Genomic DNA, 19962 nt, shown 5'->3' on the forward strand with positions numbered 1-19962 from the left:
TATCCACAACATGATGTGCTTAAGAGGAAGCAAGGGTAGAAACTCTGCCCTGGAAACACCATGACACGTTGTATCCAGAAAGTTTACATTTGGCTTCACTTCAAAGGAATCCTGACTTCCCAGATCACCTGAACAGTTTTCTGTTCCTTGTGTATTCCCATGTGCTGTTGATGCCTCCCTGTAATTAGTTAAAAAATTATTTCCTCTCTCCTGACCTTTATGCTTTAAAGGGAAAAGGCAACTTCTGTGATGGAAGCTTGATGTAGGACTCAAGTGCCCACCTACACAAAATAATTTCCTCTGAAATTCTCTTTCAGAAGCAGGCTAGTGCCTTCTGCAGCTCTCACTGAAATCAGCTGTAGTTCATCTACCAAGTTCCAAGCTGGAGCCATCTTAAGTGAAATGGTGTATGTGCGTATGTATGTAACGTTTGTCCATAGTTCGCACAGATCCTCTGAGGATTAATCCAACCAAATAAAGATCATTATCACAGATAATCAAAGACCCATAAAAAATGAGATAAATCTCCCTGCAACACATCTAGGAAGTTACAAGTAAAATATTTCTTCTTATTCTTATATTTTCTGCTTTTTCATACTATGCTTCCCACATGGATTTGTTGTTGGCCTCAACAATAAATCCCTCTATGTAATCTCTCTTAAAACTACTGCTTATCAAGACTTGTTACCCCTATTCACACTCTGCATGCCTATTCTTATTGCTAAGTAGAACTAGTTTATGGTGAATTCTCAACATCTCCAACTGCTACTGAAAGGCAGCATAGCAGTTGGAGACATCAAGGGAGAGATTTGTCCTCAGATCAACTCTGATAGAGGAACTCCTCAGTCACATCATGTACTCCTGAGCACGGCAAGACCAGGCTGACAGTCTGGGCCTGACAGCTTGGTGACATCTCTTGTGTTTACTTGTTAATAGAGTCTAGAAAAGATTTTTATGGTAGCTGCAGAAGCCATAGTAGTAACTTAAGATAGGTTCATGCTCCACATATTTTGCTAGTGTTTGGTTTAATGAAGTACTTCCATAAATTTTCAGGGTAGACCCCACTTAGCAGAGAATGCCCAGATTAGACAGAGACAGGTACCTTAAAGGATTCAAAGACCAGCTTTGTGATTCTGCTAAAGAGCAACTGTGACCCACCACTCTGAAAACTGGTGGGTCAGTCCAAGGTCCAGCATGAAGGGGCTATAGACAGATATTTAAAGCTATGGTGTCAAAAAATCATTACTATGGACTGAATAAGCAGAACCATGGGTGCCAGATGGGAGGGTAGCATTAAAGAGGGCAGATGGAGCCATGAGCTGAGGGAGGGGAGGGAGCAGACACAGGGTTATATCCTGCACTGTGGGCACTGCACAGGGCTAATGCTGGAGAAAGGGAGCAGGCAGGGGCTGCAGCTCACTCGCCCCTCCAGAGAAATTTGTTCCTAGCCTCCAAAAGCATGCTTTTCATAAATCAGCCAACAGCTCCTTAATGTGCAACTTCACCCTCAACACCGCAACACGGGCAGAGATGCATCCAATCAGGGATGGCTCCGGAGTGCTCTGCCAGCAGACATAGCTGAGTAAATTACAACACTCTCCTCAGGACCATTACAGACAAAGAACAGCTGGAGACAAGATCCTGGAATATGAATGGTTCGCAAAGAAATCCAGATAACAAAACACAGTTAATGTATGTAGAGCTGTGGTGTCTGATAACATGAGAGCCCATTAAAGGACCAAGGGGTGCCAAAAATATGCTTCAAGTGAAAAAACAAAACATAACCGCAAAACAAAACAAAACAAAAAAAACCAAACCAAAACAAAACAAAAAAAACATAAGAAGCAATACATGTAATGGAAAAAGGGTAAAAAAAATCATTCCTTAGCATGAGGCCACAAACCATACAAAGGGGCCTTAAAGACCACAAGCTCTACTACTAGGCACTGATATCTGTGGCATGTTTAGCAGAGCCAAGCCAAACACACCACAGCTAGGTCCAAGTAAGTCAATATTTCAGCTTTGTGTGGAGACGCAAACTCGATTTCTGGAGGCAGCAGGATGGCCACACCAGCCTACACATCTAAGGCTCTGTTTACTGGTTGTCCTGATGTCATTGTATTACTTCCACTTCCAGAAGCACTTTTCTAAACACTATCTCTGGCATGTCTTCAGTGCAATATAGGCAAAGGTAAAAACAGCTTTTCGGTCTCTTTCTATCTCTCTTTCTCTCTTTCTGCAAGTCTGTTTCTCTCTTGGTACAAAGGAGTGCAACATCAGTTAGGTCATCCAGCAAATGAAAAGTGGTTACAGTTTCTGCTGAAAGGGACACTGTAGCCATGAAACTACCACTACAATTAGTGATTTGAAGTCTAATGGAGCAGGAAGCAGCAAAGTATGCAATAAAACTTTCAGAGAATATCCACACTAAGCACACATTAGGCTAGAAGAAGCTGTGGCCATACCAAATTCAAGGTCCCCAAAATGACATTTGCTTGTGCCTGAAAGAACCTGCTTCATTAAACATCCTTTAAACCCGATTGAATCAGACAGTTTCAGTGGTTCTCACACACAAGCCATGCAAGTTCAGCAGCTCTGAGCACTCTCTGCAGTTGTATGCCCTTGCCCTTTGAGCTTACTTTAGGTATCACACTCAAAAGCTCTAGAGATTCTTCATACAATCCAGGGATACAGGTCTGATCAAGCCAGACATCATCTCCACAGCAGCAACACCACTAAGGGCAGGTCCACATCTTGTTTTCCCTGCAGTCTTGGTGATTGGATCTGGGAGATGGCAATCCAGACCAGAAATCAGGAGCACTCACTATCAGTGCTGGCTCTAGCACAGACCTTATCTGCAAAGTTCTGCTTTGGCAACTCCCACAGCAGCCCATGGCCCATCTGTGTCTCAGTTTTCTCACCCTATAACATGGGCAGCACACATCATTTCTGTATCTCATAGGAGTGCTGCATTACCTGTGGTTTGCTCACTCCTTCAAAGAGACCAAACAGCACATTTCCTCAGGTAAGCACATCAAGAGACAAGTTCTAGTCCAAACTTGAAGGATATATGAAAAGTTAATATCTTTGAGTCTCCCTTATACCCACTAGCAAAATCCACCCACTCCCGCAATTTGCTTTGAAATAAGGGGAAAAGCACTAATTGTTCAGATTTATTTGCTGACTGGAGCCCCTAAGAGTATGCATTCTCTGCAGACATGAACTTGTTCTGTCCCAGGCCTTGAGAAAATACCAGTTTTGCTGGTGCACAGCATTATCTATTGAAAAACTCACCACATCATGCACTACATGCACTTGCCTGACTAAACTGGGACTCTAACCCAGAACAAATATATTGGCGTGAAAAGCCCAAGACACGTCTGAGCAAGTTATTTCCAGATGATTTTCCTGTGAACATCTAACAAAACTGAAGTTTACATTAAATATACACTGAGGATTTTCTCTCTTTTGAGAGCAATCAACATCCAAGTTCCTCTGCCCCAGGAGGTACTGGCACAATCCACTCTGATTAGACTCAGAAGGGGGAGCAAACAGACAATTACTCTGATAACAATCTTATCTGAGCACAGAAATGAGATTAGTGGCCTAACTGCAGTGATTCTTACCCAGATACACTGTAAAATTCTGACTAACCCAGCATGGGACGGGGAAGGAATTTCCCTATGGAGCCTGTTGTCAAGTAAAGTGAGGTGAAATTCTTCCCCTACTAATCACTTTCCAGCAAAGAGAATTATCTGTTAGGACCCAGTGGCCATGAACAGCATAAGTTCCAGGCTAGACATGTTCCTGATACTGCAGCAGCTGAGCAATTTGTTCCCTCTAGTTTCCAACTGTTAGAATCTTGTAAGCAAAAAAAGAGACTGAAATTGGCTGGGACCCTTCCCTGCCAATAGGGAACTATTCTATCCTGCTGGCTCTTCTGTTATTTAATGTTTTCAAGTCTACTCTGAAAATTCTCAAAAAGTACAAATTAGCTTCTCATGAACCTAATGACCAATGCTGTTGTGAAGTCCTCCATAAACAGTTTTGATTGTACTTCTGTAACTTGATCTCATTGTTTTTCATTATTCTATTTAAAATAGCCAAATTAACTCCTGTCCCCAGAGTTTATTGCCTTCACACGTCTGGAACAATGAACAGTAACAGACAGGGCAACATGACAGAACTTCTCCAAGATAAGGATCCCAAATAAGTCTGCACTTTAATCTCACGGAGACAGATAATTAACACAGTAACAGGACAGAAGCCTAGCTGCTCAGGAGGTTGCTTGCACCATGCCTATACCAACAGGTTTACACAGGGGTCTTGTCAGTATTGCCTGCAATGGGAACCGCACACCAGTCTTGAGATGCCAGCTCTAACGCTGCTAAATCCGGATGCTGCAGGCTCTGCTCTGCAGCTGCGGGAATGCGCCTGTGGAGGGGGTGGGGATGTCTTCAGCAATGGAGCTACAAATGTATCTCTGGTGCTGTTCAATGAACTCTTTACACTGCACAATTGCAGGAACAGGTCAAAGACCAAAAAAAAAAAAAAAACACAAATTCACCAGAAATGCCATACCCAAAAGGAATGACAATTTCAACAGTCTGGGTAAATCAAGCTGATGGTGATTTAAAAACTGATTAAAAGGCAGAGGGTTAAACTTTCCACATGCAGTATATGACAGCATCGTGCTTCAGTATTTGCAGTTTTCTTTACACATCTATTTAAACTAAGATGAATAACCTTATAAAAATACATAAGTAAGCAGCAGAAGAAATGGGCCAACTGCTGTACTTCTGCTTTGCTAATCTGAATTCACAGCATTTAGTTATAATCCTTCATATAGGAAGTTTATTTATACAGACAGGGATTTGGGGAATTCTGCAGGATTAGTCAATCGACAGCATTCTCGGGGCATGAATTTTAGCATCACAGTTACACTGCCTGGATATTCAATGCCTAGAGTAAATATTTGGGTTGATGAAGGTTAAACAGATTAGACAAGATGAAGCCAGGGCTCTCTGCTTATTTGCACACAAGCTTAAATATTGCTGCTCTTCATTTAAGAAGCCTAATTTAAAAGAAAATCCCACAAAAGCAACAAACATAATATACTTACCCAACCTGAAGTAGATAGCACCAAGATTTCTATCATCTTCAGCCTGGGTAGGCATGTGACAAAGCCACACACTGAATCACAAATCTCACACTCCTTGGCCTCCTTATGGGAAACATGCAGAGGAAACAACAGCTTCAGCACAAGCTTGCTGCTCTGAGTTTCAGCTACACCAGGGAATGGGATAAACAACCCCCCTCCCGGTTCTATTCAAAAACAAGAGGGAAATAATTGGTGTGAAAACCATTTACAGTTCAGTTACACTTTTGTGATGTGAAGAGGCAGTTATGCACAAGGCTGTCTGGGACCTGATCATGTCCATAAGTCCTACTGTGGAGAGGATTTCCAAATGTTCACAGTAATGCCACTCATCAGCTTTCATCAAAATCAGCAGTAAATTCCCATCCATAACAGGCAAAGCAGTGTTAAACTAAGTCCAATTCCTATGCCCACCTGCTGTATCCTCCAAGCTTAGTGACATTTTTCTGTGTCATATCAAGTCCCTGATCCAAGGCACCTCCACTACCAATAGGTTTTGGATCAGCTGGTGAAGGACCAAGCGCTAGACACAGAACAAAATTTTCCTTTCACTCTTTGATAAATAGACGAAGACTGAAAGCAAAATGACAAGGCAGGTATGCCAGCAGGTACACAGCTAGCACAAGCTAGGAGTTTGAGGAGGAGTGGCCAAGCATTCTTTCGCATTTCAGTCCATTTGTTCTGTTTCAATTTCTGAAACAATTTTACTAAAAGGAACAGACATTAAACTGTTTATCTTTTAAGCCATCAAGGAAAAAGCCCTACTCGTGTCTAAATTAAATGCCTCTGGCTGAACACTACTCTCACTTTCTGGATTTCCACCCTTCACTACTGTGCATCACTCAGCCCTGACCCCACCGAGGTTGTGTTTTGTTTACCACAGTCTCAAGAAAATTAGTGTACAAATTTCAGACCCTTTGGAGGAGGATTTCCACCAATCCACGTTTACTCTGAACAGATGTAACATTCCCAAGAAGCTCTCAGCTGACCGCCTTTGAAGTCTGAAGAAAAAGGGAGGGGTGGGAGGGATTGGGAGGGATTGGGGGAGCATATTAAAAAAAAAAAAAAAAAAAAAAAAAAAAAAAAAAAAAAAAAGCTCGACCTTGAAAGCTGCATTTCTTCCCTTAAAAGAAGAAGTCTCCAGGGACTCGTGAGCAAAATAAAAAGCAGATTCTTATCTCATGTTATTTTTCAGAGTGTTTTCTTTTATTCCTTTGCTCTTGTCATCTTTTGGATTAAAGGACTTTCACAGAGGCAGCACACGTGCAAGCAAACCATTCACCATTCCAGATCTGTGCCCTCCATGCCAGGCCAGGGCAACTCCTCCCGCTTCAGTTTTTCCTTTTCAAGAAAAGCACAGCCTAGCCTCAGACTCAAGCATGACAAAAAATATTTAATGACAGGTAGTTTGCTAGGATGAGTTCTGCAAAGGTTAAGCATTGACCCGAAGTGAATTCCCACCCACAAAAGCACTCTCACAGCCAGTCACACCTTGTGATGGGTCAGTGTCTGGACAGCACTTACACAGCACTCAGACTTGCACGCCGACAGCCCTCGGAGCTGCACTGTGACCTCTCACACAGCCATGGCTGAAAATATTATTTCATCAGACACAGCTTACACTTACCCCAAAAATCTCAGTGGGGACTAAGTTAACTTTAACATGGCAAAAAGGGGCTGCCTTTTCTGTTTTGCTTCTCTCTGTCCGCTCCCATGTCTTCGGCGTTCCTCTCCTCCCCTCTCAAACTCAGCTCCTCCTCTGTTAGCCTGCCCTATTAACCTTCTCCATATCCCACCCACCCAAATTTGCACATTATTATCCAGAGCCTTTTGTTCGGGTCCTTAAACAAAAGCATGGCTACTACATTTCCTGGCAAGAGGTGTCTCATACCGGCAATCACTTAGGGCAGCTCTAATAGACTCATTACTCCCAAATACAAAATCTGGGCACGCCAGACAGACCAATTCAAGGACACGTCCTTTCCCGAATTCCACAGAGCAAGATAAGCCTGCGAGCCTTGTGCTTACTTTATCTCAACTAAGAGGCTTCCCTCGTTTTCTCACTCAGTAAGAAACTAATTATTTGCCACTGAGGCATGGAATAGGTTAAAGTTTCCTCTGTCTTGTCTCAGTTCCCTTTGCAGATTAGGGGAAAACAATGAAGTCTCCGCACTTTGTGATACTGCTAATGCTTCCTGTGGGGATAGCAGCGCCGGCTGCAAAGAGGATTATGATTGCAGTTTAAAAGGAGTGTGCACTGTACTGCCGCAAGAGGCACAGGCTTATCAGGAAAGAAACCGAGCTGCCCCCAAACTATGCACTCGGGACTCCTGCCTGCCTTCGGTTCTGGCTGACGGCTCTGCCTCAGATCACACACCAGCTTATCGGGAGTGATAAAGCAGGAGCTGCTCTTGGAGGGGCTGGGGGGATAAATGACTAACGCTGTGCAAACAGCTTGCAAACATTCACCATCAGAACACACAGCAGTGTTTACAGATCGTCCCACCACATTCATCTGCAACAAAACACCGGGCTGGCAGAGTGCAGGGGCTGTGCATTCCTGGCCACAGCTGGGGAATTTGAAAGAAAAAGTGGTGGAGCAGCACTGGCCGTGGCGATGTTGGCTGGCCTTCCAGAGGCAAGGCTGCAAATGCTTTGAAAAGCACAGCATCACCAGTGAGATCTGTTCCGAGCAGATTTCGCTTAGAGGTGCAGCTGCAGTGCTGGTAAAGGGCCTCTGTCAGTCTCAGTGCTTAGCACAGAGTGGACTCTGTGGTGGAATAATAAGAAATTGCCGCTGTGGAGTCATAAGGTGCATTTCTATCATTGAGCCCTCTAAGGTACCAGAGGCAAGACACGAGTTTATTCACACTCATTCATCTCTACCAGCACAATTGCTCTTTTATAATGCCAAGGCTTTGGCCAAAACAGCAACCAGAAATTCCTTGACTTCAAATAGTGCTTAACCTACATGGCAGGATGCAACTACAGGGCAGCATGGCACTTTTTTCCCCCTTGCATAGTTCAGCCAGCATGAAAACCTGTATCCTCTTGGTAGACACGTACTGACACATGTCAAGAGGTTTTTGTTGTTTCTGTTGGCTTGGTATTTCATTCGGTTTGATTGTTGTTTGTTTCTTTTCTTAAACACTATGCCTGTTCTTGCTCTCCTCCAAGTAATTTGTACAACTGATACAAGCTGAAGTTATCAGATATTCCCCCTCACCCCTATTTCTATTCAGAGGGGTTTAATAGCTCCACATCTGCTTGCTAGAGGCTACAACAACAAGCAATAGCATTAATGCATGTTCTCCTGATTTTTTACAGGCTTAAAAATCCCTGGGCTTCACCCAGCATGGCACTGTCTCATTATACGCTGCTGTTCTAAGCAGTCTTTGCCAGCTCCCACCACACACCACGAAAACCACAGACCAAACCTTCCAACCAGTCATAATACTGAACAAAACAACAGTTTTAAGATGCTCACAAGGCACTTCCATGAATTGTTGCATGCTTTAAACCAAGCTGTTTGCTGCAGAGGGATAAGTTCTCTTATAGACAGTGAAAGCTAGATGCTTTTTGCCAACCAAAATAAACCATCTTGCGCTGCTACAACTCATGCTTCTCTACTAACCTTTGCTGCTGGTTGCCAGACTTGCCTAGGTTCCCTCTCTATCCACTGCTCCATACCATTAATCTCTGTTGAAGAATAAAGGAAACAGAGCTGAGAGACCAAAGACTTTCCTGCTTTATGGCTGTTAGAACAGAAATTTTCTGATCAACATGACCTCAACCAGCTTGTGCTTTAAGAGACTTGAGAGCCCCAGCAGAGACCTGAATTCCAGCTGGCCTAATGGCTGAGATGCTACCTTTAACTCTGAGAACAATGGGGGCAGAGACACACATTATTAAATTAAATAAAGTCACTGTCTTTCAAATTTTAATCAAGTCATCATGTGGGCCCTGAGCCTTGGAAAGGACAACCTTCAGTGCATTTCTCAATTTCACATGCTGAGACCCAGGTGACTTAAGTTATGCAGGGAAACTTCATACCTCAGAAAATATGTCCTGCTTGATTGTAAGTGTTTTAGAGATTACTAAAAAGATTAATTGGATTATTTGATAACAGGTTCTACACAAGGCAACAGCAAGAGGAAAAGCAACCTAAGCAAGGAAGACCAGCACAGAAGGAAAGGGAAACAATCCAAAGAAATCTATCTAGGTGGAGTTTGAATAAGTAGGCTTGAGAAAAAACAAATTGATAAGACTGGATTCAGGTCCAGTTAAAGGCACTTCATCACCACCTCTGCAGAAAAGTCATTCTTGTTAGCAATGTGGATACTGAATTGTATCAGCAGCATTCCACAAGCTTTCCACTCAAATCTAGTCAATGTGTCTCTGCTCCTTCCATCCTCAGTGGCACAGAGCCCTTTCGACTGACAGTGGCATCCATGATCATACTGTGGAGATCTTTGATACTCCCCATAAAGGGCACCCATCCACAGGATGGGCTATTGATTTAAAGCAAAGGAAAAGCAGACTTTGCCAGGCTATCACTAGCAGAGCTAATCAAAACTGCTATCAAAGAGAAAGCTAGAAACAAAGAATCAGAAGTACCTATAAAGGCAAACTTTACACACCTCTGTCCTGTTTGACAATGCAGGACTAAGCCTACATAAAGTCTACCTTGAGATTTAACTGAAAAACAAATTATTTAGATAACTAAATGTCCAACTTTCAGAAAAAACTAGACACACAGAAAAATTGCAGCCATAATAAATAGGAGAAACATCAACACTTCATGTTAAAACATGTTATTTTCCAACAAGGGTCTTATTGTCAAATGTAGTGATTCATTTCAGGACTTGCACAGACTCAGCAATGCATTTCTCACCAGTCATCTCTACCACAGCAAAAAATGAACAAGGCTGGACTGAGCTCACCACATCACACCCAGGAGCTCCACACTTCTATGGCCTCCTGGACTGAAGTGTGCTTACCTGAAAGACATTTAGCACTCTCATGAGCCTGCTTACCTGAAAGGCATTCAGCACTCTCAACACTTTAAACTGGGAAGTGTTTGCCCTGCTTGGATTTATCTCACTCTGCCTATACGGAGACTTTGGTATATTAACTTTCAGAATGCAATTTATACATTTCTAAAATCAATCAGAATCCCTAAGCTTTTACAAAAGGAAATGAAAAATATTACTGTCAAACATCCATCAGACCTAGAAGCCTAGGTGACTGTCATACATTAAAGAAATTAAAAGGCTGCATTTGAGATAGTATATGCTCTTCCCATCCCTATCTTGAAAGGCTATGATTAAAGTGCTTTAAGAATCAAAATTCAATTTCTTTCAGGTCTTGCAAACAACATTGGCCTTGAGCTGAATGCTGCCAGCCTGCCTGCAGCCTTTGAGAAGATTAGGCTTTTACCAGCCAACTATGAGAATCTTAAATCCAGTATTAATCCTAATTCCCATTTAACCCCATCCTCATTGTGCAGTGAAAGCAGGCTGTACATGAACTTGCACGTTCATTCTTCCATGTGTAATGATCTGTGTCACCAACAACAGATGCTAAACTTCATGTATGTTTAAGAAACACATTCCAACCCTGGATTACAGAAAATCACAGCAAAATAAAGACTGGAGCTAGAAAGAGTTTGTCACTCTGGGATGATTTCTGAGAGATTGCATGAATGGGAAATTTTCAGCACAAAACTTTTACCAGTCAATAACAGGAGATTCAGTCCTGGCTTGGAAGAAAACAGGATGCACAACCAGGTCACATGGACACAGAAGCACCCGTGACCCTGACTCCATAATCATGGTGCAGTGGTGCTGCCAGCATCACCCCACCAGTACCAAACCATCACATAACAACCATTGGGACTGCAGAAAGCACTGCCCGTCATCACCATCATCATGGTCACTGCCAGGGTAAGTTTCGGGGGACAAAAGACTCCGCTTTTCCTCTGAGCAAGCCCTTGTTCCCCTCTCCTCTTGGAGGGTCTGCAGCTGGCACAGTCCACCTTGCCACCCTCACACTACGAGCCCAGGGGGTCAGGTCAGACCAAGGAGAGGCCCACCCGAACAAAGGCATCGCCTGCCATTCTTGGTCTCCTGAGGCTGAGCTGACACAGACTGGCTACAGGGGCTTTTGCTAAAGTTGTCTCTTCCTAGTTGTCCTGAGGTGACTTTATGATGCTTGTATCCCCATTCATCTGTTTAGCCCAGAAATAAGTTTTGCACCTTTGAGACAGGTTCTGAGAGCAAAGTGGGGAGAGAAGAAGCGTGGAGTTTGTTATCAGAAACTGTACTTGCTCCCCTGCACCCTGCTCCTGGACTATGTTGTCTGCGGACAGACAGACAACAGGACAGAGCTCTCCTTTGCTTTTAGTTAGTTTTTAGCTAGCTGAGGCAGAGAAGTACCCTGGACTGTGGTTTTCTTTTTTCTTGGACTTGTTTAAGCCTGCTCTGGACTGAGCACCCAGAGGAGCTCCAGCAGCTCGCACCTGTGGCCCACTGGCCCAGCCTGGGCTGTGGCATTTCCAGCGCCAGAGGGACTGATAGGAGACTGGGTGAGCCGAGCTAGAGCCCACGGAGGGGACTTTCTGAGTTTGCCATCTCTTCAGATTGGCAAGAGGCTTTATTGTTTAATATTGTTCTCTCTTTTTTTTTTTTGTGCCGCTGAATGCTTTGCCCGTTAAATAAACAGTTTTTTCCCCACTTTTCTCCAAGGAAACCTTTTCCCTTACTGCCTGGGGGAAGGGCCACCTAAATCTGCTTTCTAGAGGAACCCCTTTGGAGGTTTCCTCCTAAATTTGCCCTAAACCAGGACACTAGTGTAAAGGCCAAGGAGCCAAAGTGGATATTCCTGTGTCCTTTCTAACATCACTTTACAGCAATTCCCTTTCAAATCCCATTTTGGCAGTCAAATTGGACATATCTCCAGGCTGTCAAGCTTGCTGGATCATCCATGGCAAGGTCAGATCATTCAGTGCCTCTTGTTATTTCTAGACAAGGAATACCGAGCACAGAGACAAAGCAACTGAAAGTGAGGACAGACTGCTGCTTGATTTGCTATCAAATGGGACAATTTCAATTCATTTACAAAGAAGTTCTCACAGATATTTGGAAAAAACCCTCCTAATATTTCCCGTGTTTAAAGCACAAGAATTCATTGCAGATGAAAGGAATCTTTCAGGAAACACATTCCCAAGAGAAAAAAAATGTATTTGGCACCACTGCCTGTTAATAGCAAAAGGACCTGCCTGCAGGCAAGGGAGCCAACGACTGCTGGAAATGGCAAATTTTTTTTTACTACTAAGTACAGTAATTGCTGAAAACCTCTCTTTCCATCAACTTCAAAATCAGCCACCTGAACTTCCCAAACTAAAAATGTGATGAGATTTAGGGAATACATTCTCTAAATGGAGGCACAGCTATAATTCCTTCTCCTTGCAACTGGCTATTACTTGTTGCTTGCTCACTGGGACTCTCCAGTGGAGATCCCAATAAAGTTGTGGTGCACTGCAGTAACAGTAGGCTGAGCATCACCTGAGCTGTGGTAACTCTCCATGTGCATGCTCATCTTCTGAAGGTGGTGTGAGGTAATTTAATTTAGCAGTGATAGAGCTTAGTTAAATTGCATTACTTTCCATCTGCCATGGGCTAAGACCACACACATGGTCAACAACCACAGCTCATCCAACAAGTAATTTGACAGAGTGCCTGGCTTCTGGAATACTGCAAACTGGTTCATATAGTCTTTTTGCCTAAAGTTCAAGCCAATATTTGAACTGAGAACTTTCTCTTTCCCCGAAGGTGTTCAACCCATCATGCTGCTACATGTCCTGGGGTAAGGTACCTTCAGTCTTGGGAATCTGGAAACACAAAGACTCTTGGTGGAAATAATTATTGCTACACTGAAGATTGAAATCTTTCAAAGCACAACAGCTCCAATGTTTTAAACCACCTCAGTTTCTCTGAGAGAAGAGCACAGATATGTCCAGTATGAGCAGATAGGGAACTTTGCCTGTTTACTGTCATGGCTGCATCTCCTACAACTCTTCTCCCCTCAGAAACATAGACTAGTACATGCAGAGAATCCACAGCCAACTTCTGAAAGATGGCAACTTGCAAGACCAAGACTGTAGTTGCTGTTAACCAGCACTTCTACACCCCTTCTTTGCTCATGCAGTCAAAAGAAAGGAGAATTATGGTTTTAGAACTATGCAGGCATTAAAAAAAAAAAAAAAAAAAGGCAGAAGCCATCTGTCAAAGAGGGTGACCCATTCCCTTCCAATAAATACCCTTTATAGACCATGCCTGCATATTACACAGCCCCTTTGGCTAGTCCAGCAACCTGCTTCACAGGCTCATCCAGAAGCCTGACTCTGCATGGCACATTTCTTCAGACACAGTAGAGGATTTTGTTTTGCATTTGTATTTAGCATTTAATCTGCAGAGACTATCTGCATACTTAATGAGAGAAGTGATGTTGACATGTCATGTACTTACACTCCACTGTAAATCCTACTTTTCCCACTGCCAACACCTTCATCTTGTAGCATGGAAGGAGGGATTGTGGTGGAAGAATACAGCTCAAGTTCCCTTCTCTTCACACACACAAAAACCCAAATGGAAAATGTAAAGAAGTTGCACAGTTTAAAATTCATGTCTGCAAACCAACTATGGACATATTAAGAGACACCTGTTTATTTATGCAACGTTAAATTTTCAAGATTAAGCAAAAAGCACTTTTTGTGAGAAATAAGAATTAGAAAAAGGCAGAGATTTTTTTTTCCCAGTGATCGCATCACAAAAATTTCAGGGGGAATAATTTCTCATTAAAAAAATATTGTTTGCAATTTCTAAAGCCACCCACTGAGAAATGTAAGAATTGTAAAATGTAAGAGAGAAAAGAGTCCACTGAAAACAGCCTTTTAATATACATGAGATTGGCAAGTGAATTGTAACTGTCTATGATGGGGAAAAATACAAAGGGATGGGCTGAATAGCTATTTCTTTTCATACACACATTGACTAAAGTAATAAATTTGCTGAAAGCCAGACAGGAAACCATGGTCAACATGATGCTTAGTGCACCATGCACCAGCCATATCTCCATATTATTTAGAACAATCCATGTTAAAACAGCTTTCCCTAGAGATGGCTTCCCAAATGTCCTATCCAATCTACCTTAGGATACCCCAAGCTATATGACACCTCAACAAATTCATGTCAAATGAGAAAGGAGAAGCCTATTCCACAGTGTCTTACTGCGATCCAGTTTCTTTACCTTGCTCCATCCACTGTCTCCTTAGTCCCAAGCCCAAACAAATCCCTGCAGCAATCTTTTCCATACTGCCTGCCCTTGCTCCTGCCCCCAGGTGATACATGTTGGCAACCAAACACTTCAGCTGCAAAATGGAAAAGACTGATGCTTTGAAGATTTGAAATAAGCTGGCAGCTCTTATTTAACAGTAAATATGCCTTTAAAAATAATAAATAAACAACATTACAGGTTCACAGAAACCTGAAAGCCATAAGCTTAATGGCCTAGATAGCCCTGCAGCTCAGTGATTTGGGCTCTCCTGAGGGCTAAAATTGCCTGGCTAGTCCTGATTAAAAAGATAAGCGCAGACAGATCCATTGCTCTAAAATATTTCTGAGACGGCTAAAGGAATGACTGAGTCTCATGAGTCTAATAATGCACAATTTCAGTCATTTATATCATTGGCTAGCCAAGTATTTACCTGGTTCCAAAGCAGAACATTAACAGAATCTCTGTAGAGTTGAATGAGATATTCCTAACGGGTCAAAAACTTCAGCCAAAAGCCTAAATAAATGGAACAGCAGTTCCATTAACAGACTTAACCAGAGCAGCCACAGCACTGCAGAGCCACTGCAAACACAGTACCTGCTCAGTATCTTAGACAAGCCTTGCTGCCCAGCTCACGGCAGCCATGGAGAAAGCATTCCCAAATGTGTGTCCACCTGGAGCCCATCCTCCCTAGCTTAGGATGGTGAGGCAAGGCACCCAGGAGAATCAGAGTCTCCTTGGTGAAACACAGGTATCCTGTGCTACTGTAGGACACTTGTGTCCCATCTGTGCAGGGAGGAAGGTCCATCCCATCCCAGGGCCTTCAGGAATGTGCATGACTGGATGAGTTGCTGCAGCAGGGACAGACCTCCCCCACAACAGAGGCATCCTTGTCACTGTGGGCATGTCCCACAAAGTGGGTGGGGGTAGGAGGGGCACCAATGCAAGCTCTTCAGCCTTTCCTGTAGGATGCTGGTTGCAGGGAGTACCTGGCCTACACCACACCTGCAGATGGGCTCAACTGTTCATACAGAATTTGGTCTATCCAAATGATGGGTGTATCAGTCCTCCTGATAACTGGGAGAAGTGGCAAACAGATGAAGAGCTACTTAAAACTCAATTTCTGACCAAATCATCCTTTTACAGTTGAATAGCATCATTCTCACTTCCCCTCCATCAGCTCCATATATTGAATATAACACTTTCCATATATTGAAAGGGTTAAAAAAGACAGCAGAACCATTAGCATTTTGATAGCTTTCCACATATGTATAGCAAAAAGTCTTTAAAATTCATTGCACCGAGATAATCCTTCAGGTCTAGCATTTCCTCCTCAGCTTGAGGCAACCAACTGGTTTTCCTCCCCTTAATACCTTAATAGAAAGCTCCAAGGAGCTGCCAGGCTAGAAGTCTCATATATGCTCAAGAAAGGCAGAGTCCTGAAGTTCAAGAGAAGCCACGTAAGGTGTCTGGGGCTTAATTAAGAAACAACTACAGGGGGCATCTTATTAGATACTGCAAACCCCTAGAGATCCTGGCTTCTGTACATCACAGCTCACAACACATGCACACGCTGTTTTCCTTCCAAAATGCTGAGCACACAGAGCTCTCACTAATTTCAGCTGCCACAGAAGGTGCTCAGCATCTCTGAAGAATGACCAAATTAAAAACCTTGACCCTGATTCCACTCAAGCTCAGGGACTCGAGCTCTCATCAAGATCAAGGCTGAATTTTTTAACACTATTACAATTTTGAGAACAAAGCTGTGATTTTGAACTGCACAACTGGCATTAATACTCAGCAGCTCCCCACCTGTGCCTGGGATGTTGGTTGTTTTTTTTTGTTTGTTTGTTTGTTTTTTTTTTTAAGCATGTGCTGTTTTAATAACTCCAAAGCAATTTGCTCTCTCAAGGAAGCACCCGGGAGTGCCTCAGGGCAGGGAAAGGCAATCTCGCTTTGTGGCTCTGATTAGGTTTGTTGCAGTGAAAACAGGCAGATGCTTCAGGACGACATCACTCCTCAGATACCACTAAAGCATAGGACTCAAGGAGCCACTAACTTGTTAAAGGCTATTAGGCCTGATAATATGCTCTTCCCAAACACTATTTTTGGGGGAAAACAGTCTGAAAAACCAATCTGTTCAAAGGAAAATGCTTGTTACGAACCTCTGCACACTTCTAAGGAAATTTAACAGGCAAGAAGTTGACATTCCAAAGAAAGAAAAAGTAGCAGTGAATGCACTGCAGTACTATGAGAAAAAGAAGGTTCAGATCTCAGGGGCACCACCTGTAGTCTCCCACACTCTAATGCATACCCCAAACCATGACATATTGACTATTTTGGCTGAGGTAAAAATTTCCCCACCCCCAATCCCCTTCCTTCCAAAACTTTAGGAGATCTTTATTTTCTATGAGAAAAAAACAATCAACCAAGCCTTGCCCTTAACCTCCCCCTGCAAATAGTCCAAACACCTCACAAATAAGGCTTCATTTACAGAGAAAAAGTTGTCCTATCCAAATTTAGTAAATGCACAATTAACACAGCAAAAAGAAAAGGCCTTAGAAACATATCATCGAGGGGACATGGGACATGTCCTTGGGACATTTGGCTCCAAGAGCACAGCAAAGCATATAATTTTTTAGGGGTAAATCTAGCTGGGGAAAATCTTCTTATGACACAGGAAATACTCCCTCCCCATTTTTTAAACCTGAGCTATCTTTCCTAGGAGCAAAATTTGGATAGGTGTTATTTGGTTATTTTCTAGTGTGTTATAAGTTTCCCATAATACCCTCAAAAAGTTATTTAGATTTCACTTACATCAGTAAAATGGGAATTCTCTGCCTCAAAAAGGTGCTACAAAGATACAATCCATTTGCAACTGTGAGAGGTTCAGATACTGTGGACCACACAGACACTCAATAAACAAGTGGTAGATAATTGCTATGACATGAAACAGAGAGGCTGCATCTGCCAGAAAATTTCTGAGCAACTGACTCATTCTGGTGGGCCAGTCCAGGATAGTTCAGATGCCTGCCCAATCTGTTCCTTCAGGCACAGTGCTCTGTTCATTATCCACCAGCCAATCTCTGATCTCTATCTCAGGGTGTACACACAACAGCAAATGCTACCAGTACTGTGAATCCTCTTTCAAATGCATTTGCAGTTATTGCAAGGGTGAGAAATTACCTTATCATCAGTTCCAGCAACTGCATCTGTTTCACCACCTCCTTGCTAGACAATAGTGTATCTGGAAAAATTTCTGCTTCACTTAGGCAGAATTCATCACAAGGAATAAAGCTTAGGGACAGTAGAAGAGAAAGGGGAAAGTAAGAAAAAAATCTTGTCTATGAAGAGTTACCTATGAAGCTACAAGACAGTCAGATTCAAGCAGTCTTACATTTAATCATATTCCATTTTAAAAAATCAGTGTTTGGTCCTACTCCACACTGTTGCACTCCATAAAGAGTCAAGGATTACAGGTGAAGATTGCAGCTTCTTGTTAAAGCACAGTCTACAGATGCAATCTTGTAGGATGTTAAGGGAAACAGATCCACTACATGGCTTCTCTTGGGCTCCTTCAGCTTTCACTGACAAGTCCTAGACAATGACATTGAAGTCCACAAGAATACAGCTCCAGCCACAAAAAGGATTTTGCAAGTCAGTCTCAGGGAACAGCTGGAGCATGCAACCCTGCTCTGTGTTATGGCAAACCCTTTACAACACTATCCTAGTGCAGCCTGACTTTATTTCAACAGGACAAATATAGAGTGTGGCTCAATCATACGTCTAAGACCTCAGCTTGCTGGAGCTATTTTCAGACTAACCTATTTTTTTTTTAATTCACCATCCCTGATTCAGAAGAAAAAGAGTGAAATCTTACATCAATGTCTTGCTTTTCCCAATAATTTAGGTATACTTAAAAAACGGGCAGAATTTAGACACAAAATGGATGCAAAGCAGTCAGGTCATTCTGTGATTAGAAGATGCAAACTGACTTTATAGGGCAAAAGGTGCAGTCCTTAAAAAGGCCTCATATAACTCCCGAATTACAGCTATCATTGAGAACACAGTTGAAGGCTCTGAAGAAAGGTAGCAGCTTACTTTTGTCTTCCTAGGGATCCATGGAGTCTTGGCAATCAGCCTCCTAGAGGTTCCTCTAAAGGTTCCTTTGATGACTGTAACCATAAGCAAGACTAGAAATCTGCTGTAATTTCAGTCCTAGAGGTCTTAGACTTGATTAATTTAAGAAAAATATTTTATTAGGTCAATTTTTTGTGAAAATGTTTTAAGATATTATTGTCATATTTTAAGGTAAGTATTGCCTGTTTATAACAAAAAAAAAAAATAAAAGCAAGGCTTAAGGTGTTTTAATTTGTTCTTTCAAACACTCTGTATCTGGGGTCTGTATCGCTACAGACAGACACAGTGGAGCTCATCTCACATCTAGGACTGCTTTGACATTATATGATTTCCAGAGCTGACTGTTGTGGATCCAAATGCTATGCTGCATCCAAAGAAGCTATATGGTAATTCTGGTTCTGATTTCCACTAGGTCAGGCCTTCCACTGCTGTTTCTGTGTCCTATAAACACACCTTATGCCTCCTAACTTAACTTGAAGGAAAAGAAGGGGTGAAGCCAAAAGGGGAAGCTCAGACTCCTTGTCTACCACAAGATGAACACAAGTCCTCTTAAAACAGATTAGTGGAAGCCATCTGAGGATGACTTTGGCTTCCCTGAAACAGGAAACTCCCTTTATTTAAACCTCAAATACACAGCAAGGTCTTGGAATTTTTTGCCTTTAAGAGGAGTGTTTTATATTTGTCTATACAATGATGAAGCTTCAACCTGGAGCCTTTTTTCCTCCCCTTTCCTAAAAACAGCAAGAACAAAATACAAAGTCAAGGCAGAGTGACATTCCCATATAATCAGAACTGGAGTGTACATCTCAATTTTGCAATCCCAACTTTTATAACAAAGGCATATCCTGAAAGGTCCCCTTGGCAGCCAAGCAGCACAGAGCATATCACAGTTCAGCTGAGCTGCACTGGAATAAGCAGAGTCAGGGTCTTTGGTGGTACAGAGCACAACCACAGAGAGCAAAGACCACACCCTCGCCAAGAACACACCCAGCTTAGCTGAGACCCCCTCTTGACTTTCTTCTTGTTATCTCCTTACTCTCCTAGGAGAATTAAGAAAGGATCAAGACAGGACTACTTTCTCCTCCTCTCTATAAAACACAGGAAAGAAGAAATTGGAAGAGACCTATTACTGAAGCCATGTACTAGCCTTCCTTTGCTGAGCTGCTGCAATCAAACCAGCACAAGAGTGTTTCATGCTGTTCCAAGCAGCTCCTCTCTTGCCCTAAGCATTACTTTTCCTACCCTGCCCAATAACAATGGCCCAGGCACAAATATAGCAGTGTTCAGCTATATTTTCCTTGGCTGCTTAAGGTGATTTTCTAATAATATTC

General features: G+C 42.6%; 1 protein-coding gene across 5 annotated transcripts in view; it reads right to left on the minus strand.

Annotated features, from left to right (window-relative positions):
• Positions 1 to 19962, minus strand: part of TSPAN18 (tetraspanin 18) — a 189067-nt gene that overhangs the window by 91940 nt on the left and 77165 nt on the right. The window contains exon 1 of one of the 5 annotated variants that reach the window (XM_068193706.1): positions 6786 to 6896. The exons of the other annotated variants lie outside the window; for them this stretch is intronic. The gene's annotated coding sequence lies outside the window, so the exon portion shown is untranslated. Of the gene's footprint in view, positions 1 to 6785; positions 6897 to 19962 lie in introns of those variants that run through there. 5 annotated transcript variants of the gene reach the window in all.

The sequence above is a fragment of the Anomalospiza imberbis genome, chromosome 6 (genome assembly GCF_031753505.1).
Source record: "Anomalospiza imberbis isolate Cuckoo-Finch-1a 21T00152 chromosome 6, ASM3175350v1, whole genome shotgun sequence".
NCBI lineage: Eukaryota > Metazoa > Chordata > Aves > Passeriformes > Viduidae > Anomalospiza > Anomalospiza imberbis.